The 21,200-nt window shown below is 39.9% G+C and overlaps 1 non-coding gene across 1 annotated transcript; it reads right to left on the bottom strand.

Annotated features, from left to right (window-relative positions):
- Positions 1 to 1,625: 1,625 nt before the first annotated feature.
- Positions 1,626 to 1,733, bottom strand: LOC148581506 (small nucleolar RNA R71). Its single transcript, XR_015899443.1, has one exon. It is a non-coding gene; the product is annotated as a small nucleolar RNA R71 (small nucleolar RNA).
- Between the last annotated feature and the right edge of the window lie 19,467 nt (positions 1,734 to 21,200).

The following is a 21,200-nucleotide window of genomic DNA, read 5'->3' as shown; positions in this document are numbered from 1 at the left end:
TTTTCTTTTCCATATAAGTTTCGAAAATCACAAAAAAATTTATAAAACCATAAAATCAAAAATATTTTATGTTTCTTGTTTGAGTCTAGTATCAATTTTTAAGTTTGGTATCAATTGCATGTTTTTATTCTTCTTGCATTTTTCGAATCTATACATATTGTTCTTCATTGATCTTCAAGTTGTTCTTGATGATTTCATTACTCTGATCTTTAAATTCTCTTGTTTTGTGTGTTTTGTTGTTTCTCATATGCATTTTCAATTTGTTAGTGTCTCCTATATGAAAATTTTTAAGTTTGGTGTCCTGCATGCATTGTTTATTTGATCTAAGTTGCATTTTTATTGTTTCTCATCATCAAAAATTCAAAAATATTTTTAAAACTATGTCTTTTCAAGTCAATAACACAGAGAATTGAAGATTCAGAATAGTCAGCAGAGGAATCAAACAGAAAAAGCTGGGCATTCAAAACGCCCAGTGAAGAAGGAAAATTGGCGTTTAAACGCCAGCCAGGGTACCTGGCTGGGCGTTTAATGCCCAAAAAGATAGAGATTTGGGCGTTAAACGCCAGAATGGACACCATTCTGGGCATTTAACGCCAGGATGACACTAGAGGGAAGATTTTGTTTTTAATTCAAATTTTTTTCAAATCTTCATAATTTTTCAAAATCAAATCCTTTTCAAATGATATTTTTTCAATCATATCTCCTTCAAAATCAATTTCTTTCCATTTTATATTTAATTTTACTATTTTCAAAAATCCTTGCTTCAATTCAAGATTTACTTCAAAAAATCTTTTTCAAAAATCACTTGATTTCTTTCTCAATCTTAGTTTTCGAAAACCAATTACCAAATCTTCAAAATCTCTTACTTTAATTTCGAAAAATTCTTCCCCTCTTCTCACATCCTTCTATTTAAGGGACTAACACCCCTCCTCAAGGTGCAATTCGAACTCTATCCCTCTTGATAAGTTCAAATTCTCTCATCTTTATCCCCTCCTTCTATTCTTCTTTTCCTCTGACACTTCAATGAATTTCTATACTGTGACATAGAGGATTCCATACTTTCTTGTTTTCTTCTCTTTCATATGAGCAGGAGCAAAGATAAAAACATTCTTGTTGAAGCTGATCCTGAACCTGAAAGGACCTTGAAGAGAAAGCTAAGAGAAACTAAAACACAACTCTCTCTAGAGGGCCTAACAGAGCTCTTCAAAGAAGAAGAAACCATGGCAGCCGAAAACAACAACAATGCCAACAATGCAAGGAAGGTGCTTGGTGACTTTACTGCACCTACTCCTGATTTCTATGGGAGAAGCATCTCTATCCCTGCCATTGGAGCAAACAACTTTGAGCTTAAGCCTCAATTAGTTTCTCTAATGCAACAGAATTACAAGTTTCATGGACTTCCATTAGAAGATCCTCATCAGTTCTTAGCTGAATTCTTGCAAATCTGTGATACTGTTAAGACCAATGGAGTTGATCCTGAAGTCTACAGACTTATGCTCTTCCCTTTTGCTGTAAGAGACAGAGCTAGGACATGGTTGGACTCACAACCTAAAGAAAGCTTAAACTCTTGGAAAAAGCTAGTCAATGCCTTCTTGGCAAAGTTCTTTCCACCTCAAAAATTGAGTAAGCTTAGAGTGGAAGTCCAAACTTTTAGACAGAAGGATGGTGAATCCCTCTATGAAGCTTGGGAAAGATACAAGCAATTGATCAGAAGGTGCCCTTCTGACATGCTTTCAGAATGGAGCATCATAGGAATCTTCTATGATGGTCTGTCTGAACTATCCAAGATGTCATTGGATAGCTCTGCTGGAGGATCTCTTCATCTGAAGAAGACGCCTGCAGAAGCTCAGGAACTCATTGAAATGGTTGCAAATAACCAATTCATGTACACTTCTGAAAGGAATCCTGTGAATAATGGGATAACTCAGAAGAAGGGAGTTCTTGAGATTGATACTCTGAATATCATACTGGCTCAGAATAAAATATTGACCCAGCAAGTCAATATGATTTCTCAGAGTCTGTTTGGAATGCAAGCAGCAACAGGCAGTACTAAGGAAGCTTCCTCTGAAGAAGAAGCTTATGATCCTGAGAACCCAACAATGGAAGAAGTGAATTACATGGGAGAACCCTATAGAAACACCTATAATCCTTCATGGAGAAATCACCCAAATCTCTCATGGAAGGATCAACAGAGACCTCAACAAGGTTTCAACAACAACAATGGTGGAAGAAACAGGTTTAGCAATGGCAAGTCTTTTCCATCATCTTCTCAGCAATAGACAGAGAATTCTAAGCAGAGCCCCTCTAACTTAGCAACCATTGTCTCTGACTTAATCAAAACCACTCAAAGTTTCATGACTGAAACAAGGTCCTCCATTAGAAATTTGGAGGCACAAGTGGGTTAGCTGAGTAAGAAAATTACTAAACTCCCTCCTAGTACTCTCCCAAGCAATACAGAAGAGAATCCAAAGAGAGAGTGCAAGGCCATAAACACGTCTCACATGGCCGAACATGGAGAGGAGGAAGAGGCAGTGATTCCCACCGAGGAAGACTTCAATGGACGTCCACTAACCTCCATGGATTTCCCTAATGAGGAACCATGGGAATCTGAGGCTCAGACTGAGACCATAGAGATTCCATTAAATTTACTTTTGCCATTCATGAGCTCTGATGAGTATTCTTCCTCTGAAGAGGATGAAGATGTTACTGAAGAGCAAGTTGCTAAGTACCTTAGAGCAATCATGAAGCTAAATACCAGGTTGTTTGGTAATGAGACTTGGGAGGATGAACCTCCATTGCTCATCAAAGAACTGGATGACTTGACTAGGCAGAAATTACCTCTGAAGAGACAAGATCCTGAAAAATTCTCAATCCCTTGTACCATAGGCACCATGACCTTTGAGAAGGCTTTGTGTGACCTGGGATCAAGTATAAACTTTATGCCTCTCTCTGTAATGGAGAAGCTAGGGATCATTGAGGTACAAGCTGCAAGAATCTCACTAGAGATGGCAGACAATTCAAAGAAACAGGCTTATGGACTTGTAGAGGATGTCTTGGTAAAGGTTGAAGACCATTACATCCCTGCTGATTTTATAATCCTAGAAACTGGGAAGTGTATGGATGAATCCATCATCCTTGGCAGACCCTTCCTAGCCACAGCAAAGGCTGTGATTGATATTGACAGAGGAGAATTGATCATTCAAGTGAATGAAGACTCCCTTGTGTTTAAAGCTCAAGGATATCCCTCTGTAAACATGGAGAGGAAGCATGAAGAGCTTCTCTCAATACAGAGTCAAACAGAGCCCCCACAGTCAAACTCTAAGTTTGGTGTTGAACCCCCACATTCAAACTCTAAGTTTGGTGTTGGGAGGTTTCAACATTGCTCTGAACATCTGTGAGGCTCCATGAGAGCCCACTGTCAAGCTATTGACATTAAAGAAGCGCTTGTTGCGAGGCAATCCAATCTTTACTATTCTATGATAATTTTCTATTTTCTATTGTTATTTTATATTTTCTGTAGGTTGATGATCATGTGAAGTCACAAAAACAATTGAAAAAGCAAAAACAAAGTGAAAAACAGAATGAAAAATAGAACACCCTGGAGGAGACAGTTACTGGCGTTTAAACGCCAGTAAAGGTAGCAGAATGGGCGTTAAACGCCCAGTCTGGCACCATTCTGGGCGTTTAACGCCAGAAATGGGCACCAGACTGGCGTTTAATGCCAGGAATGGGCAAGAAGCTGGCGTTAAACGTCAGAAATGGGCAGCAGCCTGGCGTTTAACGCCAGGATTGGCAGAAAGGGGCGTTTTGCACGCCACCTGGTGCAGGGATGAGATATCCTTGACACCTCAGGATCTGTGGACCCCACAGGATCCCCACCACTCTCTCTCTTCTTCACCCATTCACCAATCACCTCAATACCTCTTCCCCAAAAACCCCTCACCTATCAAATCCCACCATTCTCTTTACCATTCACATCCATCCTTCATAAAACCCCACCTACCTCACCACTCAAATTCAAACCACTTTCCCTCCCAAACCCACCCATAATGGCCAAACCATACCTCCCCTCTCACTCCTATATAAAACCATCTTCACTCCTTCATTTTCACACAACCTAAACACCACTTCTCCCCCTTGGCCGAAACACAAAGCCCCCTCCATCTCCTTTATTTCTTCTTCTTCTACTCTCTTCTTTCTTCTTTTGCTCGAGGACAAGCAACCTTCTAAGTTTGGTGTGGTAAAAGCTAAAGCTTTTTGTTTTTTCATAACCATTTATGGCACCAAAGGCCAGAGAAACCTCTAGAAAGAGGAAAGAGAAGGCAAACGCTTCCACTTCCGAGTCATGGAAGATGGAGAGATTCCTCTCAAGAGTGCATCAAGACCACTTCTATGAAGTTGTGGCCAAGAAGAAGGTGATCCCCGAGGTCCCTTTTAAGCTCAAAAAGGGCAAATATCTGGAGATCCGACATGAGATCTAAAGAAGAGGTTGGGAAGTTCTCACCAACCCCATTCAACAAGTCGGAATCTTAATGGTTCAAGAGTTCTATGCCAATGCATGGATCACCAAGAACCATGATCAAAGTGTGAACCCGGATCCTAAGAATTGGCTTACAATGGTCCGAGGGAAATACTTAGACTTTAGTCCGGAAAATGTAAGGTTGGCATTCAACTTGCCCATGATGCAAGGAGATGCGCACCCCTACACTAGAAGGGTCAACTTTGATCAAAGGTTGGACCAAGTCCTCATGGACATCTGTGAAGAGGGCGCTCAATGGAAGAGAGATTCAAGAGGGAAGCCGGTTCAACTAAGAAGGCATGACCTCAAGCCCGTGGCTAGGGGATGGTTGGAGTTCATCAAACGCTCAATCATTCCTACTAGCAACCGATCTGAAGTTACTATAGACCGGGCTATCATGATTCATAGCATCATGATTAGAGAGGAAGTAGAAGTTCATGAGGTTATATCCCAAGAACTCTACAAGGTGGCAGACAAGTCCTCTCCTTTGGCAAAGTTAGCCTTCCCCTCATCTCATTTGTCACCTTTGCAATTCGGTTGGAATTGACATAGAGGGAGACATTCTCATTGATGAGGACAAGCCCATAACTAAGAAAAGGATGGAGCAAACAAGAGATCCCACTCATGGACAAGAGCATGAGGAAACTCCTCATCATGAAATCCCTGAGATACCTCAAGGGATGCATTTTCCTCCACAAAACTTTTGGGAGCAATTCAACACCTCCCTAGGAGAATTAAGTTTCAACATGGGACAACTAAGGGTGGAGCACCAAGAACATTCCATCCTCCTCCATGAAATTAGAAAAGATCAAAGAACCATGAGAGAGGAGTGACGATTGGATTCTTGATGGTTTAGAATTTCTCAAATAAAATCTCGTCGAAGTATAGTTTCTAAACCAAGCAATAATCCTTTCATACAAAAAGTTGTTTGTCACTAAAACAAACCCCTAAATTTATAAACCGAAGTATTTAAACCTCGGGTCGTTCTCCCTAGGAATTACAATAAAGTGTCTTGTTATTGGTTGTGAGTTATTTTGGGGTTTAATATTTTGTACAAGAAATATAAATGGCAAAGGAAATAAACTAACAACTAACAAGGCTCTTGGCAATATATGAGAGCTAGAAATCCTATCCTAGTTATCCTCCTCAATTGTGATGAGAATTTTTCATTGCTCCCACTTAGTTAACCTCTAACCATAGAGGAGAGTCAAGTGGATGAATCAATTTGATTCCTCAAGTCCTAATTAACTCCTAAAGGAAAGACTAGCTTTAGAGGCTTTCAAATCAATTAGCAATCTCTAATTATCAATCAACAAAGGAATTAGATAACTCAAGAGTCACTAATCACTCTACCTAGTCCAAGAGGAACAAAATCTATACAAAAATCCAACCAAGCATTTCATCAAACACTCGGAAGGCACAAAAGAAAAGTATAGCAAATCACAACAAGAATGAATTCTAACTACAATTGAATACAAAGAATTAACAGCAACAATCAAGGAAATCACAATTATCATGAATTACCTCAAATTGCATTATTGAAAGGGAATAAAAGAAACAACAATCTATCCAAAACAAAGTGAAGAATCACAAGAATTAAAGTACATAACTAGAGAGAGGAAGAGGAGAAGATTAAGAATTGGCAAAGGAGAATTGAATTAAGGCATGAATTAAACCTAGATCTAAGAAGAGAGATTAACCCTAACCTAATCCTAATCCTAGAGAGAAGTGAGAGCTTCTCTCTCCAAAACTACTCTAAACTAAAGCTATGACTAACTTCTAATCTAATTGTCTCCCCCTTTTAATCCTTGATCCTTTTATTCCTTTCTATCAGCAATTGGCGCCAAAAAATGGGTTCAGAAACCCCTCAAAATCGCCAGGCACGTGTTGCCTTAATGAAGTCATGTGCAGACATCGACGTGTGCGCGCACGGTACGCGTGCGCGTACCTGGCTGATTCCGTAATGTGCGCGTGAGCGCCTTGTGCGCGTGCGCGTGCTTGGCCGTGATCAATTCTTTGGCTTTTTGTGCTTCTCTCCACTTGCATGCTTCCTTCCTTGCTTCCTTTGATCCATGCCTGGCCTATTTCAATCCTGGAATTACTAGCAAACACATCAAGGCATCTTATGGAATCAAGGAGAAATCAAAATTCATCAAAATAAGGCCTAAAAAGCATGTTTTTACACTTAAGCACAAATACGGGAGAGATAACAAAACCATGCTAATTCATAGGTTAAATGCGAGAAAAGGTCATCAAAATACTCTAAATTCAATACAAGATAAACCCTAAAAATGGGGTTTATCAACCTCCCCACACTTAAACCTTAGCATGTCCTCATGCTAAAATAAGAAGGAACTAAGGGGTATGACATTTATTAAATGTAACTAAATTATATGAGTCCTATCTATATGCAAATACCTAAAGCAAATGGAAATGCTTAGTTCAAACAAATCAATTCCTAAGAGACATGTTTAAGCACAATAGCTAGGCAATAGGAATTAAGCCCAAACCACAATTGTATTGAATTATAAAAAAAAAAGAGTCCAAGCTTGCAAGAATATAAATAATATGGGTGAACACATGTACTTGAACTTTTGAACCCTCACCGGATGTGTATCCGCTCTATTCACTCAAGTGTTTAAGGGTTAATTCACTCAATTCTCTTCTAATCAAGCTTTCCAAAATTTGATTTTCTTCTAACAATCAACACTTATTCAATGTATGCATAAATTCATCATGAGGTCTTTCATTTAGGTTGTAATGGGGTTAGGGTCAAGGTAGGATCATTTATGGTTAAGTGGACTAGAGTTTAGATCTTTGATTAGTATAGACTTTTCCACCTAACTATATAATAACCTATACAAATTTAAACTACTCTAACTACCCATTCTTCACTTTTTCTTACATATTCATGCATCTTATTTCTTGATTCATAACACTTATGCATTGATTCCCTTTTGTTGAACTTCACCTTGGGACATTTTGTCCCCTTTTATATTTTTTTTCTTTCTTCTTTTTTTTTTTTAATTCAATCAATACATGAATATGTTCCCAATTCCTAAATGTGGAAGTGTACTACCCCTTTTTATCCCATCCAGTGTTCCCAAGCCTCACCAACTTTGAGTAATAAATACTCTCACTAGCCTAGGCTAATCAAAGATCCAAATAAGGACTTTTCATTGATTTTCCGCCTTGGGCTTGTAATGTGCTAAAATGAGAATAAGTTGGTTAAGCATAGGCTCAAAATTGGCTAACAATGGAGAGTAAAAGGTAGGCTATTTGGGTAAGTGGGCTAATGAAATAATGGCCTCAATCATACAAATGCATGAATACAAGAAATAAATGGACATATAGAATCAAGCAAATCAAGGATCACAATTATAGAAAGAGAACAATTGCACACAAGAATGGAAAATAAGTGGTTATAAAATGTAACCACATCAATAGGCTCAAGTCTCACAAGCTTGTGTTCTTAATTCAATACATGCTTCACAAAGTATGAAATTCAAGCAAGTTGCACCAAAAGCTTCCTTCAATCAATTGGGTTGGTGCCCTATGTCCTATAATTAAAATTCTTGGAAAATCTCAATATTTGACTAAGCATTGTTGTGATTGAAAAATGCAAAAATTTCCCTTAGTTTACCCTTTTCTTTTTCACTTAAAACCAATTTTCTATGCAAAAAGGATGACTAAGTTTTCACTTAAAACATGATTTCTAATCACAACCACAAACTAAAAAGAAAGATATACAAAAGAAGATATGCAAAAATGTATAAAGAAAAATCCAACTAAAAATATGGAATCTATCATCTAAAACATCTAAAGATATCCAAAAGCATCAAAATATCTAAAATCCAAAATAAGCAGTAAAGGTATCCCAAAACGAGCCAAAATAGCAAGAGTATCCAAAATGAACTCAAGGTGCATCAAATATATACAAGAGATATGCAAAGTAAGGTAACTAAGAAAGTGGCCAAAATGTTCACCGGTCCTCTAATGATGCTACCGGTGAGCTCCCCACACTTAAGACCAAGCATCGTCCTCGATGCTAAACTGGAGGATCAGTGGAAGGTACAACGGTAGCTGCTGAATCTGTCTGAGGCTGTGGAACCGGCTCCTCATGGGTCTGTGGAGTCTCTGTAGTGTCAGGAGCAGCTGGAGGTGCATCCTGCTGAATCGGCTCATCCGCATCCTCCTCCTGATGATCCTGCTCACCGGAGGCCAGAGAGTCTGGGAGCGGAGGCAACTCAGCGCCAAGGGAGATGAGTGCCTGATCCATCCGATCCAGTCGGCGTCTGACATGGAGCCTCTCGCGCTCCAAAAACCGAAACAGACGCTGGACCAGTAGGTAAGTGGGCTCAGGTGCTGAAGGATGGGCTGTCGAAAAAGATGGAGCTGCTGTAGAAGAAGATGGGGCTGCTGTCGAAGCTGAAGGTCCAACCGTCCCTACTACTGCTCTAGCCCTAGAACGGCGTCTAGATGGGGGCTTCTCGTGCACCCAACCACCCCAAGGAATAGTGACCTCCTTGTCAACGTCATCTGGGGGTGGTGGTATCACGTCATCATCCAACCAGGAGACCTCAGCTAGGGCGGCCATGCTGGTAACCAAGGTGGGGAATGGAAGCAGGCCACGAATATGCGCTCGCCACATACTCTGCCGGATCAATCGAGGAAAATAAACGTCCTTCCCCTCCATAACGCACCCAATCAGAAGGAGCATCTCCATAGGGATCTCAGAGAAGTGGGTGGTGGGTAAGACATAATGGGCAAATATCATCTGCCAAGTCTTGGCCTCTCTAGTCAGCTGAGCAAAGGGCATCCCTTTAGGCTTAGTGTTGTTTGCATCCATGACCCAAGTAGCATCTGGTAGACCGATCACGCGCCTAAGCGCCTCATAGTCAAAGGTCATGCTGTGAATGGCTAACTCAGCCTGCTGATGAGCGCAGGTACCATTAGGAAGATGTCGGCACTGCAATGCCTCCTCTATAGCAGGCTCAGTAATCATAACCTCTCTACCCCTCAACTGAACTGAATCCAAAGTGGGACGGAAGAAGTTGCAATAAAATTCCTTCACCCAAGAGATGTTGATATCCCCCAAATCTCTGTCAACAAAATCCATACCCAACTCTAGGATCCGACTAGTAATGGAGCGTCGTACATCATTGGGAAGGACAAGCTTCTTCTCTGTATTCAGCTTCGTCGTCCGGTACTTAGAAAGGCGAAGCTCACAGTAGAGATTGGGAAACTTGGTTGGGTTGGTAGAGGGTAGCAACTGATTTTCCTTTTCTTCTTCATTCAAAGGATTCTTAGCAAGATTCTTGTAGGTGGAGGGACTAGAGGGAGTAGAATGTTTTCTTTTCTTGGAGGAGGTGGCGATAGGTTTTCCTTTATCCGATATCCTGAAAAAGAGAATAGAATATAGGCAATTAAGCACTTAGCACGAAGCAAGCAAAACATGTTCAGGATGTAAAATAGATGGCAAGCAAACATGATGTGAATTGAACTTAAAACATGGACAGCAAGTAAGAGCAGAAAACATAGCCGTAAACCAAGAATTCAATGTTTCAAACAATGTGCACAATTCTTAAGGAATAGGCATGTTCATCATCATGACTCAAAAGAATGGTTAAAAGTTAGAATGCAAGTGAAAGTGAAGTTGGTAAGTAAAGAAGTCAGTGAGTTAGAAAAGTGGAGTTAGAAATTAGTAGTATGATGAAAGATGAACCTATCAAGCATACGAATCATGTTCACAATCATGAGGGTATACAGAGTGTTGGGCAATTCTTGATTCCATTAGGCCAATGCCGAACCCAGGAGTCAAATAGAAACGGAAATTAGCCCAATATGAACTTGGTGCACAGTAAGCAAGGGTTTAGAAAATGTATATGCCAAGTTCAATTTGTCAATAGAAATTAGAAGGGAAAATGGTTCCTTGAAAGTTGGGCAGTATTCCGGTTTAAAATTGGATGTTTCTGGATGGCAACATGGCACAAACAGCATGATCACAACATCAGTTAAGCACAACGACAATGAGATAGCATTCAGCAACACAAATTACAGAAAAAGAGCAAAAAAGAGCCGACCAAAATCAAACATACAGCACCCAAGGAACAAACAGCAGATTATGCACAAACGAAGCACTTACCAGGCCTAGAATCCTCTATCCAGTCCTAGCTACCTAACCGCAATTATTTCTATCTATCCTAACATACACAAATTCAGTCTTTAACTAATTAACAGCATACTAACAGAAATGAGAAATTAACAGAGAGCAGGGTTAGGCAGGAACCTGGAGCAGAGCGGAAATGGAAATAAGGCAGAGGAGTAAGGGGGCAGGGACGTGACTGAGCAACGGCGAGGCGGAGCAGAGCGCCGCCGCAGAGGGTGGCGGGTGGTGCGGCGGAAGGGGTGACAGGAAGTGAGGGGGATCTCATGGCGGCGGAGTAGCAGAGGCGCTCCGGTGGGAGAGGAGAGCAGAGGGGCGAGTGAGTGGGTGTGTGAATCGCGGGAGTGAGGTCGAGTGAGATCGGCGGCGGTCGGAGGGTGGTTGACGGCGGCCTGTGGTTCGTCCGAAAAGAGAAAGGGAAGAGAGGTAGAGGATGGTGACAGGGAGAAGAAGAGGGACGAGAGGGTAAGACAGAGGGGGTGTGTGGCGACGGCGGCGCAGTCGCCGGTGGTGACGATGGTGGTGAGTGAGAAGAAGAAGAAGATGATGAGGGAGAAGAGAGAGTGTGGGACTGCGCAGTGCCCTTCGCGTGTGAGGGTTATCCTATTTCTTGAATCGACGCGAGCGCGCACCTCGCGCGTCCGCGTACATCGATGAAACTAGGGCCCCACGCGTGAGCGTACAGCATGCTCAAGCGTGGATGGGCAAACTATACAAGGGCGCGTGCGCGTTCAGTGCGCGCACGCGCACATTGAGTTGGGCTGGAGGCTTAGAGTGGGCTTGATGCACGCCTAACTCTCTGGACAAAGGCCTGGAGTGGCAGCGTCATATAAGGGATGCACGCGCGGCAAGCGCGCGTCCGCGTACGTTGGTAATCTGTTCCTCCTTTTGACATACTGGCGCGCACGTAGTGAGTGCGCGTCCGCGTGAGTTGAGTTGAGCTGGGGGCTTAAAGTTGGCCCAGATCCAGCGCAACTCTCTGGATTTTGGCCCAGAAGTTGTAGCAGCGGATCTACGCGTACGCGGCAGGTGCGCGTACGCGTGCGTTTCCCTATAGCTGTATGGACGCGCACGCACGTAGTGCGCGTCAGCGTGGAAGGAATTGGGCTTGAGGCACAACGCTGGCCTAAGAGAGGCCCAACTCTCTGGAATATGGGTGATGATGCATCCGCTCAGGGACGCGTGCGCGTACGGTGTGCGCGCGCGTCCTCCCCACCATTCTTCTCTCTCTCTCTCTCTTTTTTTTATCAAGCAGAAAAATTTTGCTCAGGTGCTCCCTAGACTGCTCACAACTCTTTATTCAATCAACCATCATACAATTCACAAAAATGCAATTTGATATTATTCATCTACTACTAAACACAACATACACGTGACTAAGCTAACAATTAAGTTGTACAAACAAATTATGTGAAACATCTACCTACAATGGCAACTCAAATCACTTATTAAGCAAATTTAAAAGAGAATGGAAAGAGTTTACCATGGTAGGGTGTCTCCCACCTAGCACTTTTAGTTTAAGTCCTTAAGTTGGACATTTTGAGGAGTTTATTGTCATGGTGGCTTATGTTTGTACTCATCCTTGAATCTCCAAGGATCCTTGCTTCTCAATTGGTTGACAGAATTTCCAACCATTTTCGTCAAGCTTGGCCAAATTTCTACCCAAGATATGAGTCCCCATAGTTGGTCTTCACCTAGCGAGCCGGGGTCCCATATCTTATCTTCGCACCCGTCTTCAATTTGATCTTCATACTTTTTCCTTCCGGGTGGTAGACATATAGAATTTTCTTTAATATACCAAGCCTTCCTTTGAGACCCATGCAAAGTGGTATTCTTCCAATCATCGTTCCTATGCCTTGAAACTTTGATCTTAATGAGCCTAATTCCTAATTTGCAACCACTACACAATTCTCTTTTTCCTTTAAGTCCACAAAGAGCTCTAAGTTGTCCATTATTCTCAATCAAACCATATTCAAGTGGGAAATTAAAGTCTAGAGATAGAGATTTTACCCACTTAAATGTTGTATTGGATGGTAAGTTGGGAAGGGATACCTCCCCACACTTAGACAATGCAAGGTCTACTTCCTTGTACTCTTCTTTGTGTATTTTCACCTCTTGACAAATTTCAACCATTTCCCTTTTACTTGGCTTGGTGTTGTCTTCAAGAACCTCGGTTTCTTGCCCAATGGGAGGTGATTCAATTTTGGATAGAAATTCATTGATGACTAAATCCATCTCTTGATTAACCTCTTCATAGTCTTCAATCTCAATATACACCGTGCCAACGTTTTCCTCTTGGTAGCTCTCTTTCGATTCACTCTCTTTCTCATTGCTCATCAAGGGTATGGGAGGTTGTGCACACTCTTCTATAATTTCAACTCCATGTCCAATGGGAGAAGATTCCATTGTAGAGAGAAATTCATTCATGATTGAATCCATCTCTTGATAAACCTCTTCCAAGTCTCCAACGACGGTATGCCTTAGAGGTTGCGCACCCTCTTCAACATCAATATCAAGCTCCTTGGAAGAGTGCTCCATGGTACTACATTCCCTTGGATTTTTAACATCTCTTAAATCGTCAACCACTTCTTCCTTTTCTTCAATGATTATAGCTTCCTCTAGTTACTCCAATACAAAATGGCATTTCTCATCCCCCACCGGAGTTTCCAATCTCTCCTTCATGTTTTGCTCTTCTTTTGCGGTTCCACATGTGGCTACGAAAGCACCTCGAGTATTCAAACATTGGTGGGCTAAAGTGTGCACCACCTTGGTCAAATTGGTCACAAACTCAAGTGTATCCTGCTTCATAGCTTCTTGTCCTTGAAGTAACAAAGTGAGAGGATCGTCTATTGGGGCTTGGGGTGGGTAGGAAGGTTCATCATTTTGGAGAGAGGGTTCATGGTAGGAAGGTGATTCTTCTTGGTAAAGGTATGGAGATGGTGAGTATTGAGGTGGTTCTTGGGAGTAATCTTGATATGGTTGTGGTGATTCTAGAAGTTCTTGCTCATAATGGCCATAAAAATATGGTATGGATGATTGGTTATATGATGGATATGGATCATAGGGTAGTGTTTGGTAATAAAAGGCTTGTGAGAATGGTTGAGGTTCATGTTGAGGATGAGATTCATAGGCATATGATGGTGGTTGTTGAGTGTCACAAAAAGAATCATCATAGCCGTTAAGTTGGCATGCATTAGGATGGAAATTATACCTATAAGTATCCGGAGGTTGTTGCCAATAGGAGTGATCAATTCCTTGAGGCTCTTCCCATCTTTGTTCGTTCCATGCATGGTACATGTTGCCATTAAAGTCCACATTTCCTACAACACACTTAGAACCAAACTCAAAGCCAAAGTGAGAATTCATAATGAGAGAACAAAATAAAACTAACAAAAATTAAGAAACAAACAAAAGATAAACCCATTCACAATATTCACATATGTACAATAACCAATAACACAACACCATTGCATCATCCCCGGCAACGGCGCCATTTTGACGATTGGATTCTTGATGGTTTAGAATTTCTCAAATAAAATCTCGTCGAAGTATAGTTTCTAAATCAAGCAATAAACCTTTCATACAAAAAGTTGTTTGTCACTAAAACAAACCCCTAAATTTATAAACCGAAGTATTCAAACCTCGGGTCGTTCTCCCTAGGAATTACAATAAAGTGTCTTGTTATTGGTTGTGAGTTATTTTGGAGTTTAAGATTTTGTACAAGAAATATAAATGGCAAAGGAAATAAACTAACAACTAACAAGGCTCTTGGCAAGATATGAGAGCTAGAAATCCTATCCTAGTTATCCTCCTCAATTGTGATGAGAATTGTTCATTGCTCCCACTTAGTTAACCTCTAACCATAAAGGAGAGTCAAGTGGATGAATCAATTTGATTCCTCAAGTCCTAATTAACTCCTAAAGGAAAGACTAGCTTTAGAGGCTTTCAAATCAATTAGCAATCTCTAATTATCAATCAACAAAGGAATTAGATAACTCAAGAGTCACTAATCACTCTACCTAGGCCAAGAGGAACAAAATCTATACAAAAATCCAACCAAGCATTTCATCAAACACTCGGAAGGCACAAAAGAAAAGTATAGCAAATCACAACAAGAATGAATTCTAACTACAATTGAATACAAAGAATTAACAACAACAATCAAGGAAATCACAATTATCATGAATTACCTCAAATTGCATTATTGAAAGGGAATAAAAGAAACAACAATCTATCCAAAATAAAGTGAAGAATCACAAGAATTAAAGTACATAACTAGAGAGAGGAAGAGGAGAAGATTAAGAATTGGCAAAGGAGAATTGAATTAAGGCATGAATTAAACCTAGATCTAAGAAGAGAGATTAACCCTAACCTAATCCTAATCCTAGAGAGAAGTGAGAGCTTCTCTCTCCAAAACTACTCTAAACTAAAGCTATGACTAACTTCTAATCTAATTGTCTCCCCCTTTTAATCCTTGATCCTTTTATTCCTTTCTATTAGCAATTGGCGCCAAAAAATGGGTTCAGAAACCCCTCAAAATCACCAGGCACGTGTTGCCTTAATGAAGTCATGTGCAGACATCGACGCGTGCGCGCACGGTACGCGTGCGCGTACCTGGCTGATTCCGCAATGTGCGCGCGAGCGCCTTGTGCGCGTGCGCGTGCTTGGCCGTGATCAATTCTTTGGCTTTTTGTGCTTCTCTCCACTTGCATGCTTCCTTCCTTGCTTCCTTTGATCCATGCCTGACCTATTTCAATCCTGGAATTACTAGCAAACACATCAAGGCATCTTATGGAATCAAGGAGAAATCAAAATTCATCAAAATAAGGACTAAAAAGCATGTTTTTACACTTAAGCACAAATACGGGAGAGATAACAACACCATGCTAATTCATAGGTTAAATGCGAGAAAAGGTCATCAAAATACTCTAAATTCAATACAAGATGAACCCTAAAGATGGGGTTTATCAAGGAGCAACAAAGGCAAGGAAGAGACATTGAGGAGCTCAAGCACTCCATAAGATCTTCAAGAGGAAGAACAAGCCGCCATCACTAAGGTGGACCCGTTCTTTAATTTCCTTGTTCTTTATTTTCCTGTTTTTCGAATTTTTGTGCTTTATGTTTATTTATGTTTGTGTCTTTATTACATGATCACTAGTGTCTAAGTATCTATGCCTTAAAGCAATGAAAATGAATCCATCACCTTTCTTAAATGAAAAATGTTTTTAATTGAAAAAGAAAAAGAAGTGCATGAATTTCGAATTTTAAAACAGTTTAATTATTTTGATGTGGTGGCAATACTATTGTTTTTCTGAATGAATGCTTGAACAGTGCATATTTTTTAATTTGATTGTTTATGAATGTTAAAATTGTTGGCTCTTGAAAGAATGAAAGGAAAAGGAGAAATGTTATCTGATGATCTGAAAAATCATAAAAATTGATTCTTGAAGCAAGAAAAAGCAGTGAAAAGCTTGCAGAAAAAAAGAATATATGCGAAAAAAAAAGAGAAATGAAAAAGAAAGAAAAAGAAAAGCAAGCAGAAAAAGCCAATACCTCTTTAAACCAAAAGGCAAGGGTGATAAAAAGGATCCAAGGCTTTGAGCATCAGTGGATAGGAGGGCCCACAGGAATAAAATCCTGGCCTAAGCGGCTAAACCAAGCTGTCCCTAACCATGTGCTTGTGGCGTGAAGGTGTCAAGTGAAAAACTTGAGATTGGGCGGTTAAAGTCGTGGTCCAAAGCAAAAAAAGTGTGCTTAAGAGCTCTGGACACCTCTAATTGGGGACTCTAGCAAAGCTGAGTCACAATATGAAAAGGTTCACCCAATTATGTGTCTGTGGCATTTGTGTATCCGGTGGTAATACTGGAAAACAAAATGTTTAGGGTCACGGCCAAGACTCATAAAAGTAGCTGTTTTCAAGAATCAACATACTTAACTAGGAGAATTAATAACACTATCTGAATTCTGAGTTCCTATAGATGCCAATCATTCTGAACTTCAAAGGATAAAGTGAGATGCTAAAACTGTTCAGAGGCAAAAAGCTAAAAGCCCTGCTCATCTAATTAATACTAATCTTCATAGATGTTTTTGGAATTCATTGTATATTCTCTTCTTTTTATCCTATTTGATTTTTAGTTGCTTGGGGACAAGCAACAATTTAAGTTTGGTGTTGTGATGAGCGGATAATTTATACACTTTTTGGCATTGTTTTCAGTATGTTTTTAGTATATTTTAATTAGTTTTTATTATGTTTTTATTAGTTTTTAAATAAAAATCACTCTTCTGGACTTTACTATGAGTCTGTGTATTTTTCTGTGATTTCAGGTATTTTCTGGTTGAAATTGAGGGACCTGAGCAAAAATCTGATTCAGAGGCTGAAAAAGGACTGCAGATGCTGTTGGATTTTGACCTCCCTGCACTCAAAGTGGATTTTCTGGAGCTACAAAAGCCCAATTGGAGCGCTCTTAATTGCGTTGGAAAGTAGACATTCTGGGCTTTCCAGAAATATATAATAGTCCATACTTTGCCCAATATTTAATGGCCCAAACAGGCGTTCCAAGTCAGCTCAAGAATTCTGGCGTTTAACTCCAAAACTGGCACAAAAGCTGGAGTTAAACGCCCAAACTGGCACAAAAGCTGGCGTTTAACTCCAAGAAAAGTTTCTACACATGGAAGCTTCAATGCTCAGCCCAAGCACACACCAAGTGGGCCCGGAAGAAGATTTCTGCATTAATTACTGATTTATGTAAACTCTAGGCTACTAGTTCTCTATAAATATGACCTTTTGCTATTGTATTTGACACACTTGATCATACTTTCATAGACCTTTTGTTCTTATGTATTTTCAACGGTGGAGTTTCTACACACCATAGATTAAGGTGTGGAGCTCTGCTGTTCTTCATGAATTAATACAAGTACTATTGTTTTTCTATTCAACTCAAGTCTATTTCTTCTCCAAGATATTCATTCGTTCTTCAACTTGATGAATGTGATGATCAGTGACACTCATCATCATTCTCACCTACGAACATGTGCCGGACAACCACCTCTGTTCTACTAGCAATGGCTTGAATGCGTATCTCTTGGGTTTCTAATCTAAGATTGGAACCTTGATGGTATAGGCTAGAATTATTGGCGGCCATTCCTGAGATCCGGAACATCTAAACCTTGTCTGTGGTATTCTGAGTAGGATCTGGGAAGGGATGACTGTGACGAGCTTCAAACTCGCGATTGTTGGGCGTGTGACAGACGCAAAAGGATCAATGGATCCTATTCCAACATGATCGAGAACCGACAGATGATTAGTCGTGCGGTGACAGCGCATTTGGAACGTTTTCACTGAGAGGACGGGAAGTAGCCATTGACAACGGTGATGCCCAACATAAAGCTTGCCATGGAAAGGAGTATGAATGATTGGAAGAAGGCAATAGGAAAGCAGAGGTTCAAGGGGAACAAAGCATCTTCATACGCTTATCTGAAATCCACCAATGATTTACATAAGTATCCCTATCTTTACTTTATGTTTATTTTCATCACCTTAAACTCCATAACCATTTGAATCCGCCTGACTGAGATTTACAAGATGATCATAGCTTGCTTCAAGCCGACAATCTCCGTGGGATCGACCCTTACTCACGTAAGGTTTATTACTTGGACGACCCAGTGCACTTGCTGGTTAGTTGTGCGGAGTTGTGATAAAAGAGTTGAGATTACAAGTGTGCCACACCAAGTTGTTGGCGCCATTGATGATCACAATTTCGTGCACCAAACACATATTTGAAAAAAGATACAAAAAGAAAAGGAATAGCTCTCAAATCTGTTACTAACCCTCTGGATGATGAATCCAGTGATAACTCTTATGAAAATAAATTTGTTTTGTTTGCTAAGAAATTCATGAAAATGGTGAAACTGAAGGAAAGAAGCAAAGGAAGCAACTCAAGGAAACCAAAGAAAGACTTTAGCAAAGTGATCTGCTACAACTGCAAAGAGGGTGGCACTTCAAATCCGATTGCCCTAAGTTGAAGAAGGAGAAGAAGCCAAAGAAGGGAAAGAAGAAAGGACTGATGGCTTCTTGGGAAGACTTGGAGAACGACTCTGATGAAGATGAAGAATCAGAAACCAAGTCTCAAACTTGCCTCATGGCAGAGCAGGTAGATTTCCATAACCCTGACATTGAAGATCTTCATCTCATGATTGATCATCTTTCTGAAAAAATCAGATGCTTCCTAAGTGAAAACCAAGATCTTGAATCTCAAATTGAAATTCTTAAAGCTGAAAATGATTTTCTAAAAGAAAAATTGAGAGAGGCTGAAACCGCTGTTGATCTTGTTGAAGAAAACAAGTGGTTGAAAGCTGAAATAAAAGGTTGTGAAAAACAGCATTCTGTGGTTGCTTATCTAAATTGTTTTGAAGAAAATGAGAAGCTGATCAAAATGGTAAAAAGACTCAAAGAGGACTTAGCCACCTTTGCTCAAAGTTCAGAAAATTTAAATCATGGCTAGTCAAAAACCCCTTTATGACAAAGCTGGGTTGGAATTTCATAAAATTGAAAAATTTGTTAAAAAACCTTACTTTTCAAACATGGCATCGTCTTCCAATGATGTTAGGTTTCAAAACCCAACAAGCTTTGTAAAAATAGCAACTCATAGATTTTGTAGATTGTGCAACCGGAATGGACACTTTCCTATTTAGTGTTTCTTTGGTGAAAGAATGATTGGAAATAAAGTTTGTAAAGTTGTTTTTTATTATAATGACTTGGGACAAAGAATATGGTTTAACGTCAAAAGATCTAAAAAGATTTGGATACCTAAGGTCACTTGAGCTTATTTTGTAGGTTTGCCTAGCATCCAAGCGGAAGGACAACATGTGGTACATGGATAGTGGATGTTCTAGGCATTTGACCGGAAAGGCAACCTTCTTCATTAAGCTTGATGGGTATGATGGAGGGTTTGTCACTTTTGGTTATAATGGAAAGGGAAAGATAGTGGTCATAGGTAAAGTTGGTAAGAGCTTTTCATCCTTCATAAATGATGTTTTACTTGTTGATGGGCTGAAACACAATTTACTAAGCATTATCCAATTATGTGATCTTGGATATGAAGTTATTTTTAGGAAATTGGATTGCTTAGTTATTTGTGAAAAATCTGGAGAAATTTTGTTTGAATAAAAAAGGTGTAACAATGTATTTGAATTGACTCTAGAGGATTTAAAAGATAAAAAAGTGACATACTTTACATCACTTGAATATGAAAAATGGCTTTGGCATAAGAAATTGGGTCATGCAAACATGTACCAAATTTCTAAACTTGTTAAAAAAAACTTGGTGAGAGAAATTCCAAACATTAAATTTAATAAGGATATTACTTGTGATGCTTATCAGTTAGGCAAACAAGTAAAATCCTCTTTTAAACCAAAAGATGGAATTTTTACCAAGAGGCCATTGAAAATGTTGCATATTGATCTTTTTGGTCCCACTAGAACTCAAAGTTTAGGAGGTAAATACTATGGTTTGGTGGTGGTAGATGACTACTCTAGATTCGGTTGGGTACTCTTCCTAGCTCATAAGAATGATGCTTTCCATGCTTTTTCAACTCTTTGTAAAAGAATTCAAAATGAAAAAGATTTGAAAATTGCCCACTTGAGAAGTGATCATGGAAAAGAATTTGAAAAATTTTGTGATGATTTTGGAATTGCACATAATTTTTCATGTTCTAGAACTCCTCAACAAAATGGGGTAGTTGAAAGAAGGAATAGAAGCCTTCAAGAAATGACTAGGGCTATGCTTTGTGAAAATGATGTTCCAAAATTTTTGTGGGCTGAAGTTGTAAATACAGCTTGTTATATTTTGAATAGGACTATCATTCGAAAAGGATTAAAGAAAACTCCTTATGAGCTATGGAAAGGAACCCCACCAAATCTTAAGTATTTCCACATTTTTGGATGCAAATGTTTTGTACTTAACAATAAAAAAATCTTGAAAAATTTGATAAAAAATCCTATGAAGGAATGTTTATTTGATACTCTACCACTAGCAAAGCATTTAGAATTTACCTCAAGGAACATAGAACCATAGAGGAATCCATACATGTGTCCTTTTGTGATACTAATTCAATTCCCAGTGCCCTTTTAGATGATGATACAGGAAGTGAAGCTGATATGAACCATCAACCAAGTCAAGAAAGTCCCAATGCTGTCCCAAGTGAAGAACCTGTCCGTCCAGATTTGTCTCATCAGGATGGAGGAGACATTTCAGTTTTGTCTTCTGAACCAGTCAGAGAATTCGGAACAGAACAGTCAACTGAAGCTCATCAAGGCAGAACCTTGCCTCAAAGGCCAAGAGAATGAAAGTTTATGAAGGGTTACCCCCATAATTTTATCATTGGTGATCCTTCCTAAGGCGTTCACACTAGATCCTCAAGCAAGAAGCAATTGAAACCTAGCAATGTTGCCTTCTTGTCCCAATTGGAACCTCTCAACGTGAAGCAAGCTCTTGAAGATCCCTCTTAGGTCAAAGCC

Source organism: Arachis ipaensis, chromosome B10 (assembly GCF_059453495.1).
Source record: "Arachis ipaensis isolate K30076 ecotype BB chromosome B10, ASM5945349v1, whole genome shotgun sequence".
Lineage (NCBI taxonomy): Eukaryota > Viridiplantae > Streptophyta > Magnoliopsida > Fabales > Fabaceae > Arachis > Arachis ipaensis.
This window is presented reverse-complemented; position numbering and strand designations above follow the sequence as displayed.